This window comes from Lepisosteus platostomus, chromosome 2 (genome assembly GCF_059453375.1).
Source record: "Lepisosteus platostomus isolate fLepPlt1 chromosome 2, fLepPlt1.hap1, whole genome shotgun sequence".
NCBI classification, from domain to species: Eukaryota; Metazoa; Chordata; class Actinopteri; order Semionotiformes; family Lepisosteidae; genus Lepisosteus; species Lepisosteus platostomus.
This window is the reverse complement of record NC_142612.1, coordinates 50779951-50795759: the sequence shown is the minus strand read 5'-3', so window position 1 is coordinate 50795759 and position 15809 is coordinate 50779951. Positions and strand designations below refer to the sequence as shown.

Here is a 15809-nt window from a genome sequence, read left to right as displayed (position 1 = left end):
CTCAAAAAAGATGCATAATTGGAAAGGATTTTGAGTACAGATGCAGCCATTCAAAATGAGCGAGGTACGCTGTGGTACAACGCAGTGGATGTGTCGCATCATAACGCGTCAATCCGCTTAATACCTCAGCTATTATAATAGTATCCGGACCCACCTCCAGGTGGAGCTAATAAAGCTTAACCTCTCTTGTACAGCATTTGAGCTGTCACCAGAAAACACCCGGTTTCGAATCCCAATCACTGCTGAGGGACAAGCTTTATCCAATTAAGAATTCAAGTTGTATACTCTTTAGACTTTCAATTTTAAACTGTGTATTGCAGCATGTTAATCATTAAACATTAAAAAGTTGGTATATTTTATAAAAGCAAGATTGCTCAGTTAGACAAAAGTATACAACCTACTACCTTTATAATAAATATTTTAATTATTTTAAATATTTTATGCATCAAAGTCTTAACCGAAGATATTACTAATAGTATTAATAATAAATGACCTTGAACAGGCTGTAAGCTTAAAGTATTACTGTGGTTCACTTTCTTTGTAACCGTCCTTGTAAACGGAAGTATTTTATTTTTTCATTGACAAAAAGTAACACCACCGCATTTCGTTGATCCGATCACATATTCATTTCCAATCATACAAAGTTTTGAGAATCTCCGATTCACCATGCCTTTCATATGCTCATAAACAATATTAAATTAGGAACATAAACATATTATGTAAACTGTATATTGCTGGTATTTGTAGTTTAAAGAAAAATACAGTATTCCACTTTCTCCCTAAACATTTTAAGCATCAAAGTCTTACATGTGTTTTTTTTCAGAAAAATTTTTACGTGCTCCTTCTGACCATATTAAGGTTTATAAATGAAAAGTGAAAAGTTATAATGTTTTAACCTTTTCTGCGAATACGCTCGTTAATCAGAGTAAACAAAAGCATACTTTTAGAATTTGATTAATACGGAATACAATATGGAATCGTGCATCTAAAGAAATTAATAACGATATAATTATATCCATATACTGTAGGTCAAACAGTAGTATAAGACTTTCTACAGATATGTGTACATCTGTTTCACTACTTCATATCTGACTGCATCTGTGGCATGATGGCTTAAGCGTGTGCCTTATATTCCTGAGGTACGTGGGTCAAGCCCTGCGGGTGCCATGAGTTTTCTTTTAACAAATAAACATTTCTTTGAATAACTAAAATAGCAAATATTATGAACACCATATTGACATTTTTTATATTTCTAAATATCACAACATGATCGAAGCTAAGACATTTATTAATAACAATAAATAATTTCAAACTGCTACTACTGTCGTTATTACTGATAATAAATATTATTGACACTGTATTGAATTTGTTGGTATTTCTAAATATCACAAAACGTTAAAAGTTAAGTGACTTAAGTGATTACCATTTTAAAATGAATACTTACGCTCGTTATCGCAGTAAAGGACCGAGGTTATAGAGGTGACATGTTGTGTATCGCCTCTTTTTACAGCTGTAAAAAAGAACATTCCAATGTTAATGCAACATGGAAGATATTATTAATAATGTAGCACTTTCTGGCTCACGTGGGTATCCGCCCTACACCCTGCGGGACCGCTGTGTACATACGTTCACAATGCAAGAAATACTGCTCAATACGAATTCGTGCGAAGAAGGTGACATTTAGAAATATATGTTGTAGTATTTTCAGGTTCGATGAGGACGGGCACAGTTATTTGTTGGCTGAAAAAGGTGCTTTTATTTTTCGTCACAGCCAGCACAGCCCCCGTGCCCACACACCAGCAGAGAGAGAGACATGTACCCACTATTGATAAACATACCGAAAAGAGTATTAAAGTATTGGCTACACCTAAAAAACAATGATCAAAATTCCTACCGCCACAAAGCCCTGCTGAGCCAACAGCTGGGCCCAAAACAGAGCCTCCTGAGCCAGCTCGTCCTGAGGCTCACTGGCCTGAGCCACACAGACACCAGCTAGCCTCAGGACAGCACTGCTAGAGCACCACAACTCACACCCAACCACATTACAGCACAGATCAAACAGCAATATCTCACACACTGAGACACACGCACACAAAAACAACATAAACTGGAATGTTACAGAACCCTAAACAGACAATACACACTAGCTGAATATTTGACCAAGATAAGAAACAGCAAAACAAAACAAACCCTGATGAAGTACAAGCTCAGTGACCACAGCCTAGCCATAGAAACTGGGCAACACAGGCAGACCTGGCTGCCCAGAGAGGACAGGCTGTGCTCCCACTGCCAGTGGAGAGAAATAGCGACAGAGGCACACTTCCTACTGCACTGTGTTAAATATTCCCTAATTTCAGAAATCTAATCCCAGAGTTCTCACTATGCATCCCAATCCTACTGGGAGAGGGAGGCGGGAACTCAGTTGAACTGGCAGCCCAGTATGTGATCTCCTGTCACAGCCTGAGGAACAGTGAATCTGTCTCCCAATAATGCTCAATATGTTTACAGTAAATGTAAATATTTTATGATATGTCTTTGTTGTAAATGTCTGTAGATTTTATTTTATTTTTTATTTTTTGTTTTGTTTCATGTTAATTTGATTATTTTTATTTGCTTTGGCAACACTGATTGTACCCATCAGTCATGCTTATAAAGCACCTTGAATTGAATTGAATTAAATTGAGAGAGAGAACAAGCGAGAACCAGAGAGAGCAAGAGATAGAGAGCACAGATCCTTTCACCTGGCAATCTACCTGAACATAAAGCAAGTGGTCTCGTAACACTAGGAGGTCTCGTGAAAACACTACAGGCGTTCAAAATCATTTTCGAACTTCAAGCTAACTTTACCACGGTTGAAACCCCCCCCCCAAAAAAAAATGACACTGAAAAAGTTACAAGAAGCTTGAAATTATTATTATTAACTTAATACTGTTAATAATTACCAGACACATTATAATTGTTTCAGTGGTATTTTTAATACCGCTTTGTTATTCTTGATTCTAATTACAATATATACAATTTCCTTTTAAAGCTTGAGGCGTTAGATTGCCCCACTGACTAAAGTGTTTTGAATTAAACCGATTGAACAGCTCTCAGCTCTCTGCATTCTCAGAGTAGAATATGTAAACCTTCCAATGAAAGTCCCCCTCCCCCCACGGACAGACTGACAGATGTTTTCATGTTTTGATGCTGGCCCCACTAACACATCTTCCAGCACCAACCTTAGTTTTTCCCAGGAGGTCTCCCATCCAGGTACTGACCAGGCTCACACCTGCTTAGCTTTAGTGGGTTGCCAGTTGTGAGTTGAAGAGTGATATGGATGCTGGCACTTACTTAATTAAACATTGAAACACTTTTTGTAAACTCAATGCACATTCCATACAGAAATAAAATAATGTTTTTTACAGGTGTTAAGCAGATTAGCAGGTTGCTGACTAAATAGTGCAACATCCACCACTGCCCAGTATAACTTAAAACGAACTTTTAGCTTCAGTAACGTGTACACCGTATGGCCGACAGGTATTAGGGTTAATAGTACTGGCTGGTTCCCTGTTGGGTGACGGGCTTGTTTGATCCCTCAGCTGGTAGGGCGCATACCCATGTGAGCCAGAAAGCACTACATTATTAATAATATCTTCTATTAATAATAATATCCATTAATAATAGTGTTGCATTGACATTGGAATGTTATTTCTAACAAATGTAAAAAGAGGCGATACACAACGTGTCTCCTCTATAACTCTTCAGTTTACAAATTTGCCAGAGCCTCACAACATTGTCCAATAATACTCTTCTGGTGTCTAATTTTTACTTTAGCAGGATTTGAGTTACAGACCATAAAAAAACAGGATTCACTTTTTTCTGTCTTTTTCTGCGATTCGGGCACAGAATGGTTAAAAAGAGGTCAGACAGGGAGAGGGAAGGGGGAGAGGTGAAACTGTTACTTGTCCTGGATAAAGCAGTTAGAAACTAGGTGGATTTATACCTGTAAAAGTGTTCCAATTTTAATGCGATATGGAAGATATTATTCATAATAAACTATCTTGGACGGTCTATAAACTGAAAATTTATAGAGGAGACGCATTGTGTTTCGCCTCTTTTTACGCTTGGAATAATATTCCAATGTTAATGCGACACTGCAGATATTATTAATAGCCTTTTAAATCTGAAGCTGTTAACTCTACATCACACCTGCATGTCAAGATCACAGTTTCAAAATAAATAAACATCAAACCTTTGATTGGATGAACTTCATGATTGTTACGCAAGGATGTAAAACGTGACAATTTGTTACAGTTACGATCAGGAGAAAAGTTTATTTTTTATATATGTCTGGCTGCTGCAGTTGCACCCTTTGCAATGGCTGGATAGTTAACAGTTTCCAATTGCTTAGTCAGTCTGTCCATGGGGGGGAAGTGGGGAAAGGGGGGGAGGGGGCTCTCCTTGACAACTGACAGTCCTCCATATGCTTAAGTGAAAAATTAATAAAAAACACCAATGTAAACATCTTATTTACATTTTTTTAAATAAAAATGGTTATAAAGTTCTCTAAACCCAGTGGGCAGTGATTCGTCGAATATACATATATTCATGGTGAAAATACGGCTATACGTATATATACATCGCTGGGACGTATAATCAACGTTGAACTGCAACCGTAAAATCGACGACATTAATAAACACATATATTACGTCGAAAACACATCTAACACAGTGCCTGAGGCTTTTTACTGTATATATCGTGTGCCGCAACTAGGAGTATACGGCACTCTGCACAGTGTATGAAGTAAATTATTTTTGCAGTGATTAATTAATGTATTATATTTATTACTATATTTATTATAAACGTGTAAATAAAGTTATTACTGCAAAAATAATTTACTTGCTGTTGATTAGTGCTTCATGATAGAAGATAACGACTAGCAATCTGGTATTTGCGATGAAGTTCAGTTTCACATTTTTCGTCACTCTCGCCATTTTTTATTGCCTGGAGCGAAAAGTACCACAAGCATTCATTTTTGCAGCTACATCGACGGAGGTTCTGAATCGTTAAGAAAAAATAGTTGTAAAACCAACAGAAAGCACAGACTGATAACTAGTCCTAGTTATATAACGATTTTAAGTGTAAGGATAAACTACTGTAAGGAATCGGTCCACCTGAGCAAACAGGATCGTAATGTTGACACTCACTAACGACACTGATATGTGCCGTTTCTGGACGGAGAGCCCTCCTGCACATCAAACAGTCCGAGTGACTGTTAGTGTCACGATATTAGTCCCCCCTCCTTAAGGGTGCTCCAGCCCTTTCACTCAAGACTTTATTCGGTGCACCTGTTTCCCATTCCCAGCCCACCTCAAAAGCCAGGCGCTGACGCTCATCCGGGCTCTGCATCTGATTTCCATATCGTGCGAGTCCGGGACCTGGAAGCGCCTGGTCCCGTTAAGGTTTTAACCTCTGTTCCCGTTCCTGTTCCCCGTCCGCCGGTTCCGACCCAGCCTTCGTGGTTTTTAATTCTTTGTTCTGATGGATCTTCTGGTTTTGGACTTACCCTTGTGTTTTGAATATTCCCATAGGACTACTCTCTCGGATTGTTCGCCTCGGCCACACCTCCCCCGTGCACCAGCGCACCTTGGACACGCCCCCCTGTCTTCTGCCCCGTATTCCTGCATGACGTTTCCCTAGTGTTTCCCCACTCCGTCGGATTGTGTCGTCTGCATAGGGTCCGGAAAGAACTGTTCGTTACAGTTAGTGTCAATTAGTGTTGTCTGACCATTGACAAACTACAACTATTTTTGTAGGGCGCAAGTTAAGTAAATCCTTTTGCCCAAAACTGAAGGGGCGACACAGCTCCCTCCCCCCGTGACGCCAGGCCTGTCCCCATCCTATTCCATAATTTAATTATACTGTATATAATACCATACAACAGTGACCGATCCTTACTAACTGTATGCGTTAAAATTGCACATCAGCACATATCAGGGGGCACATAGCCGTTATGTATTATCAATGTTAAATTTCAACCATAATATCGACAACATTAATAAACGCATACGTTGAGAAAATATCGAACCCAGCATATTTTCCGGTTATATACCACAATGCATTGCTAGTATTCGTTGGTCACCATTTTGGCCACGTTTTTCAATCGTAGAAGATGTCCGCAAATATCTCAGCAATCCTCTTTTGACGAGTAAGTATAAATAATAATAATAATAATACTATCTTAATTCATACAGATCTTACTTAATATTATTTTAATTAAAATATTATGTTAATAAGCAAAAAATGGCACATAAAAATAGTGTGAAGGGGAAGATTACACAAAATCGTTTTGCTGTTTCTCTAATTTGAGAATCAGAAAAAACAGCACATGTTCAACGGGTCATTGAAAATAAGTAAGTAACGTACCATTAACAACGTCAATGCTAAACAACCCTTAATGTTATAGTACTCCATGGATTTGTAAAGTATGTGATGATAATTTTCTCTGATTCTCCTAAAAATATATGGATATTCTTAGAAATTAGAATTGCCTCAGCAAGACAACTTTAAGGAATAACGATATGTTTTTATGGGAAAAAAATAATCGCGGTGTTATACTCCTTTTTGTGTGATTTCTGAAATAATGTTATTGTTCTTAATTTAACTAGGCAATGATATACGGGAAATACCCGCGTAGTGTGACCTTTTTTACTCACCCTTTTAAAGTTAACAACATTTTTATCGCAGTCATTTTGTTCTTTTAATCAAATTAGATTATCTAAATGTAAACAGTAGAAAATCTCTGTTAAAATCCCAAAAATAAAACTGATGACAGGAATTGCGGGAAATTACCGAGCATACGGTACGGTCTAAAACGTTCAACAGTGCTGTATGTAATTTATTTACACAGGGGTTTCGCGAGGGGGTCTTGCCACCAGCCTGAAAAAAAATAATTATATGTTGATTTCTTTGAATGACAATATTTCTATTTTTATTTTCTTAAGAAAAGTTTATACCATTTCCTCTTATATTCCATCGTCCTTATAGTACCTTACATACAACAGTCACTGTTTATTTACTGTTTACTGTTTATTTACTGTTTATTTGCATGTGTTACAATTATCTGTAGGTGCACATCAGCACGCAAATGGCACACCAAATCAGACTTTATGTCAAAGCACTATTTATCCCGATGGAGGAAGCAACGTGCAGAGCTTAAATGCTCTTGCAGAATCCAGCAGTGATGATCAAGATGACAGTTTTCACATAGATGACACCAAGGACGAGAATGTGGAACAATCGTCTGGTGATATGGGTGCTTGTGTCAGTGATGACATTACACATTAGGATTCAAATGACTACGGGTACACTGAAGAAGTTATTACTTCTGAAGAAGAAATCTTGAACGAGGTTGAATATGATGTAACTGACCCCAGTCCTGAATCTACTGACCTTGTAGATGAGGCACAGACTGACGCAGCAAGGCCAAATCTATCTACCGAACTTGTAGCTTGGTCTGCTAAGCATGGTTGTAAAAGACAGTGGTTCAATGATTTATTGGAGATATTGAGACGTCAGGGGCACAAGCTTCCAAAGGATTGCAGGACTCTCCTACAAACACCTAATAAAGTGCAAATCAGTGATAAATGCGGTGGTCAGTACATTTACTTTGGATTAAAGAAAGGAATCCTGAAAAACATATCTTCTTCTAAAACATTCCAAGAAGGCATGCGTTCTGTAGACCTGTGTATCAATGTTGATGGAGTTCCTCTCTTCAAATCTACATCTGTGCAATTTTGGCCTATTTTGTGCTCTTTTCAGCAATTCGAGCCTTTCATTGTAGCTTTATTTTGTGGAGGGTCCAAGCCTGAATCAGTTGATGATTATGTGAGTGACTTTTTAGAGGAGTTAAAGTTACTCACCATTAATGGCATTCACTTTGAAGATAGAGTATTTAATGTTACTGTGAAGGCTTTTATATGTGATGCCCCTGCACGCTCATATCTGAAATGCTGCAAAGGACACAATTCGTACTTTGGCTGCGAAAGATGCAAAATTAAAGGGAGCTGGGAGGGAAGAGTTGTTTTCACAGGGGGAGAGGCATGTAATGATCGTACAGATGAACAATTCAAGAACTTTGAGTACAAGGAACACCAACAAAGACTATCTCCCTTAGCTGCTGCTGGAATTGGGTGCATAAGCCAATTCTCCCTTGACTACATGCATCTAGCTTGTCTTGGTGTTGGCAAAAGAATTCTTATTTTCTTAAAGCAAGGACCACCTAAATGTCGACTGTCTGTCAGGCAGAGGAAAGAAATTTCGGATAATTTGGAAATTCTTAGTGGAAAGATACCTGGGGAATTTGCTAGACAGCCAAGATCGCTCTCAGAGCTTGACAGATGGAAGGCTACAGAGTTCTGCCAGTTCCTGTTGTATACAGGCCCCATTGTGCTTCGTAATGTTGTATCAAAGGAACTATACACCCACTTTCTGATGCTAACAGTTGCCCTTTCCATTATGTTGGACTCGGATGAAAGAAAGAGAAATGCCTATCTCAACTGTGCCCAAAAACTGCTTGATACCTTTGTTGACAATGCCCAGCATTTGTATGGACCAACATTTGTTATATATAATGTGCACAGTTTGAGACATCTACATCAGGATGTGGTACAATTTAATTGTTCCTTAAATTATGTATCTGCATTCCCATTTGAAAACTTTTTACAGTCCTTGAAGAAACTAGTGCGGAACAGTCATAACCCTATAGCTCAAGTAGTAAAGAGAATGAAGGAGAAGGAAAGAGTTCAGAGCAACTGTGAAGCATCTGGTTCACGGATGTATATTTCGTCAAGACAAAAAGACTGCTGTTTCCTGTTGGATAATGAGGACTTTGCATTTGTGAAGGAGAAAAGAGCAGACAGAAGTCTTCTATGTGATGTTGTACGACAGACTCAGACTTGTAACTTCTTCACTGAACCATGTGAGTTACAACTGCTTAATATTGTATATGTTAATAGTCTGGAGGTGCATGCAAGGGAGAAATTCCTCTCTGTAAAAGAGTTGCACAGAAAAGTAGTGTGTCTCCCATATGGTGCTGGTTATGTCCTATTCCCTCTTCTACATGGCATAGAACATAATCCTGTTCCATGAAGAAGTTGCAACTTTGATTCACACAGGATGCTTCTGTCTGCTCTTTTCTCATGGTTAAGTTTAAAGTTTAATGTTTGTGAGGAATTGCATGTAGTGAATACCATCTAACTACAAATGTATAAATAAAGCAGAATGTTTATTATTGAATTATGTGTTTTTATTGAGTATAATCATTATAAGTGGACACAAGTGTAGTAATCAGCACCACAATCTGAATTAAAATGTGTATGTCTGTTTCAGGTGATGTGGACACGCGCTGTTTGGATAGAGTAGGAGGGGGAGGTTGAGGGAGTCTTGCCCTCAAACTGGGTGGTTGCCCGAAGTGAGTATGTGTGGTGGCTGAATGATCGAAAGCAGGCCACAAAACTATACAAAGAGAAGGCCAACCCTAATAAAGATACTTGGGTTACCTTCAAGCTCATTAAAGTTAACCATACATCAGATATAGGTTTCTTTGAAAATAAGAGCAAATTCCTGTAACTGTCTATGTAAATGTATTAGTGCAACAATACCTTTTTCATATTTGTCATACGTAATGTAAATATAATTATTTGTAGACAAGAAATCAGAGTGTGATCATTTTGATTTAACCACCTCTGTTACGGATGCTGAAGACGAGGATGAGACACCCAATCCAAAACGCATAAGTAAGAAGCGGGTGTTCTCCGATTACGTTGATTGTATGTAAAAGTAACAATCTCAATAGCTATATTTTTAACCAGTTATTAATATCAACTGATGCCTAATTTAGCTTGTACCTTATTGATTTTTTTTACAACACTTTAAAATAAGTCAATTTGAAAGGCGTTCTGTATGAAAATGTTAAAAATCCTATCAGATTTGTTGACAATGGAAATTGCTAAGAATTTTGGTTAGCTTATTCTATGTTAAACTAATTTTCAGTATTATATTGAAATATGATCATTTTCTATTATATTACAGATTTTGATTCTGATGCTTCTACTCCAAGTAAGTCAATTTCCCAAAATAAAGTAAATAATTTTAATGTAAAAAGTTACAGATCAAGTTGATTAAATAATTTAATTTGATATGAAATATTTTACTGCCATATTTTTTCTGTTTAGAAAAGAAGAAGCCACCGAAGCTGCCAGTGCCACCCCCAAAACTGAGCTGTTCAAGTACGCTTAAAGGTAGGTTATTGGAATTAAAGTTAAAATGTTTTCTTAATGTCCTTAGAAGATAACCATCATCAATCATATTTAAAGACAAGTTAACACCATTATTTATGTTATTGAAGCCCAACCATCAAAGGTGAGAACCTCCCCAAGGAAAAAAACGGTGCCGAGTTCTGGCTTCAACATTCCTGAAGGTATTACTACATTTTTTGCCTACATCTAATTACTCTATGAAATTGAGATGAAATTCACAAGTTAATTTTTTTTTATTACGTCTGAGGTTATGTCACTGTACTTTCCTAAGTCTGGAGAACTGTCTACCATAAGCGAATTATATTAAAAGATTATTGGACTGGTGAAAATTTTATGTCCATACTTAAATATTAAATTAATCTGCAATATTATATTAACAGCCAAGGTAGTCCACATTGTGACCTCACCACGCAAACCTCGAAGCCCTAAGCAAGTTATAAGACCAAAGTCTTCAACTGAACCCTAGAGTCACCATGCCTCCTCAGCTTCCTGCTCACCCTCGCCTTCTCCCTCATCTCGATCAGGTGAGGAAATAAGGCTTTATAAATGTTTTAACACAAGGCTTTGTAGACATGAACAATAGTACATTACTTGTATCATATTAATTAAATTATTAAATTTAAGAATAGTTTATGATCCCTCTGCAAATTATAGATTTGATAGGTATGAGATTATTGTTAACTTTTTAATTTCTAGTATCAAACAAGGATTGGCCAGATGGCAGAAATGATCCTGGAAGACTGTCAAAAAGTATTTATTTTTTATTGTATAAAGTAATAAATAAATCTACCCATATTATAGTTTTACACAGAATGTATTTTATGTGTAGGCTCGTATACAATATAAAAATATGTTGTGTTTTACCACAATGCTACAAACGACACAAACATATTCAAAATTGAAGCTATGTTTTTAATAAATACACCAATGGAGTTTAATTGACATTGTTTATAGAATCCTAGTTCAATGACAAACTAAATGACTAAATTGAAATATTAAGTTATGTGATAAAGTAAATGTTTTCCATAACTGAATTCTTTTCAGAGTCTCCCAGGCAGAAGACCATGTCCAGACCAAAAGAGAAGAGAGATAGAGATATCCTCTTTCAGAAGGAAGTAAGTACAGTTAAAATGAACTACAGATGTGGGCATTTTTTATTTTTAAGATTATAAATTGCATGTAGCACATTAGCAACACTACAGTAATGCTAATGTGACAATAGTGTAAAAAAATCCTAACCCAATTCCTTTTAAATGCTGATATAAAATGTAAATTATTTCAGAGTTTCAGAAGCGGGTATTGGGCCTCCTGATAGAGATGAGGGATGAATTGAGGTGTTTGGGTAGGTCCACAGAACCGGTGGACTCCCAATTCCACATCAGGAGGCTGACCACAATGGAAGAGTTCTGTGCATACAAGCAAGCACTTGACAGCATGGACAATCAAAACCTGCTGGTATGATATTATATTCTCACTGTGGTGTAGAAAATAGTCACTACTAATATTCTAGGTTTCAAATAGGTCATAATTTTATAGCCTACATCTGATTAATATGATCCATCTCTGGCATACGTTCATATTTTTTGGTTTATAATGTATAATCTTGCTTATCCTTAACGGCAAAATAAAGTGTTTTCATGTTCCAAAAAGTTACTACAATTTTATTTTACTTTGAAAAATGGTCACTTTGTATTTTTAGACTGATAAAATACTGCAAAAAAGTGCAGTTAATACGTGAAAATGTGTTTGTTCCATTGAATGTGTAAATGGGTATGTCTGATTAGTTGATTAATGAAGATCTAGTAGTAAAAATAGCTTCTAATATTATTTCTAATATAATATTATTTCCAGATAAACCAACTTCAGAGAGTAGGCGGTAGTGATGTCAGAGAGAGTGTTTTCACAGTCTTGTCAAGGTATTGCTTATTGATTTTTTAAAATGTTTTTACATTACATTTTTACTTCGATCAAATTAACATATCCACAGAATTGAGCTTATAGATACCTATGTGTTAACCACTGAATGTGCAAGGTGTAAAACTGCAAAATTGTCTTTTAAAATATAAGGATTACAGTACTACATTTGATCCTAAATATTTGAGTAAATAAATGTTGAGTGGAAACTCATTTGAAAAAATGACTAAACTCAGTGAAAATTTGGTTTTCAGACTTATGACAAATGAACTGATGACAGAATTCAACTTCGCTGGCACAAACCGAAAAGACAGACAACAAAAGAGGGGCCTGGGAGACACAAATCTTTATAGAGTAATTAAAGGTACTCATATTCTATGTTGTACTTTCAAACTTTGGGTACTCTTTAATTAGGACAGACTTTATTGCTCAACTGCTGTGATGCAAGCCAAATTTTATCCGTTTATTTCAGCTTTGAGCTTAGTAAACCTTAATGGTTCATTTTTGAGATTATACTCAAGAAGATATTAACCATCATTTATTTGAGTAGTAATATTATATAATTTTCTCCTAGCTGCAGTGCTGAAGTCCCACCCTACATCGACAGAAAAAGATATAAAGGAGCACGCAATGTGTTACTTGAAGAATGCATATGCAAGGCAGGGGGCCAGGATATCTGGACACTGAAAATAATAGGTTCCTGGTCCTGTTAGGACAATTAGACAGGGTTTGCAAATGGTGGACAAAAATCGTCTTAACTTCCATTGTAATATTTTTTTTTCTTGGAAATATAGAAGTTGTTCATTTTAAAATTTATATTTGAATCAAAATGTGGTTTTGAGTTAGTGTGTTAATGTAATTAGTCTGTGTTTGTCATTACTATACTGTATATTGATGTTACCAGAATTTGTAGCTGAAGTTTAAGACTAGTTGTGTTTTTTTATGATTATTGCCCATATGTTGATTGTTGATTGATTGCATACAATGTATTATTTGAAATACATATTTTTCAGGTGTGAATGTGTATTTTCAGAATAAATTTCTAAACCAAATCATTGGCTTGGTTTATTAGTTTCTACACCTATAAAACCTATCTTTGATGTATAATAGACCTCTAACCATGTATGTATAATAGTCTTTTAAAGTTATCCGTATAATAGTACGCTGGGCAAACGTTCCGAGGTCAAATTCTTCCAGCACAGGGGTACCTTTAAAGCGGAGATGACGGCACCGAAATGTTTTGGCACGCCTTCTCTTTAAAGCACTGGCCAAATATGAAGACAGTACGTACAATTATAATTCAAACGGAATTAAAAACTACACATCCCGGTTACCATGGTGGTGCTTGTGATCATTGCGTTTAACCAACGAAACAGGGCGAAAAATCAGTCACATGACTTTGGGGCAGCATTTCGAAAGATTAACCTATCAGCAACAAAGTGAAATTTACATGATAGGCTGCCTCAAACTGTCAGTTACATGACTGTGTATGTCGCTTAAGCCACTCCTATTTGGCATTTTAGTTATGGAGGTAAGAAGACACCCCCCCTCTCTGGGTGCCTGATTTGTCGCCATCTTTAACTGTTCAGTGTCCGAATCGCAGTAGCTACACGTACGAAATAAAGTTCATCCCAGCTACAAAACATATATATTTTTGTTGTAAGAGGGAGCAAAACATCAGTATTTACTGCTATTAATTACTGTATGATTTATAGTTTAAATCTGAGCCTAAATATAAAGTTAAAATCTCGACAAAGCAATGTAGGAAATACAGAGAAAATAAATCCTTTCTGACATCTAAAATCAGTTTCGATCAAGGTCTCTAAAACGAATAAGAAAAAGAGGATTTTCGGAGGGTAATTCCGCTGTGTTTATATAGAATAAGTGATTTATGAGCAATCTAATTTTTTGTTCGTTTAAAACAGTGAAATGTCAGCTGCAAAAGATCGCACCAGAAACAGCACTCTCTCTGCCTGTCAAAGACGTTCAGGAAAGGGTGAATGACGTCATATCAAGTACAATAATTCGGTGATCAATAATAACAGTTGTAGGACATAAAACAAAAGATAGTGAAAACTTAAGCTTTTTAAGGCTAAAACTCAAATTCATTCTACAAATTAAGGAAATGAAAATTCAGGACGTTAAAGTGCTAGAGGTGTAAAAATATACAAAAATGCACATTAGCAAATAGTTTTAGAAATGGAGCAGGTGTTGCTTTGAAATAAGCAAACAGAAAAAAAGCCATGACTATAGTGCAGAAGAGGGATGCAGGAACACATGCTTAGATATACAAAAAAAATCACAAAAAGGTGAATGTTACAAAAGAACGTGCAAACATGTTCATCATGTACATGAACATGTACATCAATTTCCCTTCGCGATCAATAAAGTCTTATCTATAAACATGAAACAAAGTGAGGAATCAGAAAATTAGCATGCAGAAAAAACAGCAATTCTGTCAGTGAGACCTAAATGAATTAATAGCAACTATGGTTTCATGGAGGGCTTCTCAAATAGTTGGGCATTCAGGTAGATTGCCAGGTGAAAGGATTTGTAAACATATTTTGTTAAAGCAAGTCAGTTTTTTCTGCAACACATAAAATACATTTTTCCAAGAAAGTTTAGCCTTTGTCACTAATGAAACCACTAAATAAAGACATAAATATAGAAATCTTAAGATTTTTTTTATTCAATGTTGGTAGCAGGATGAACTGTCAGGTTGAGCTAAGTGTATATTTTGTTGCAGAGGTGCTGCAAGATGTTAACAATGAAAAAGGGTATTTAGAAATGAGTTAGTTCAAGAAGAAAATTTTCTGAATAATTGCAAATCTAGCAGGATAGAGAAAGCACAGAAAACAGTCAGTTAGATTGATCAGATTAGTATGAAAAGTCATTTAGCAAAGGGAATGAGAAGAATGACAAACTAGTATACTTTAGATCTTTTTTTTCTGAACCAGAGAAAATCTGATCATGTTTCTCTATAACAATAATAAAAAACTTTATTTTATTTATCACCTTTAAAAGTGGTATATCAAAGCAATACAGTAGATGTAAAAACAGATAAAAGGACTGCAGATTACAAAGTAAATACATATAAGAACGACAAGCAGTTAGAGGTGCTACCAAAATTAGAAAATAAAGCAGATACAGACATTAAGTCTTCTGAAAAGAAAGGTTCTGAGGTTAGATTTAAATGCATTCAGGGTACATGACTGATATCACTGGGAATACAAATTGAGAGCTCTGGTTTGCAGCTAGAGAAGACCCTGTCACCCACAGAATGTAGATGTTCTTGAGGACAGCTAAAAGACCAGAGTCAGACGGACAAAGGTGGGGAGTAGACAGATAATAAGCCATATACTGTAGGTACTGAATGAGGATGAGGATTTTGAAGTTGACTCGAAACCTGATATTTGGTAACCAGTGCAAGGACTTGAAAACAGGTGTAATGCATCCCTGATAGGATTCTCGCTGTCATATTCTGAACATATTGAAGATTGCTCAGTGTGGATTTAATTTCCCCAGTGAACAGGATGTGCATTTATTAATTCTAGAAAAAAAGCCTTTCTTGATTTCTCTAGTTCTTAGTTTCT

At 36.3% G+C, this 15809-nt stretch overlaps 1 long non-coding RNA gene across 2 annotated transcripts; it reads left to right on the top strand.

Moving 5' to 3' along the window:
• The first annotated feature begins 10320 nt into the window (after window positions 1-10320).
• LOC148676424 (uncharacterized) lies at window positions 10321-13268 on the top strand. 2 transcript variants are annotated; one of them, XR_015940889.1, is made up of 7 exons: window positions 10321-10463; window positions 10683-10826; window positions 11347-11417; window positions 11585-11757; window positions 12154-12218; window positions 12471-12580; window positions 12791-13268. It is a non-coding gene; the product is annotated as an uncharacterized LOC148676424 (long non-coding RNA). The 2 variants fall into 2 exon arrangements; XR_015940888.1 differs by having other exon boundaries at window positions 10321-10826.
• The last annotated feature ends 2541 nt before the right edge of the window (window positions 13269-15809 follow it).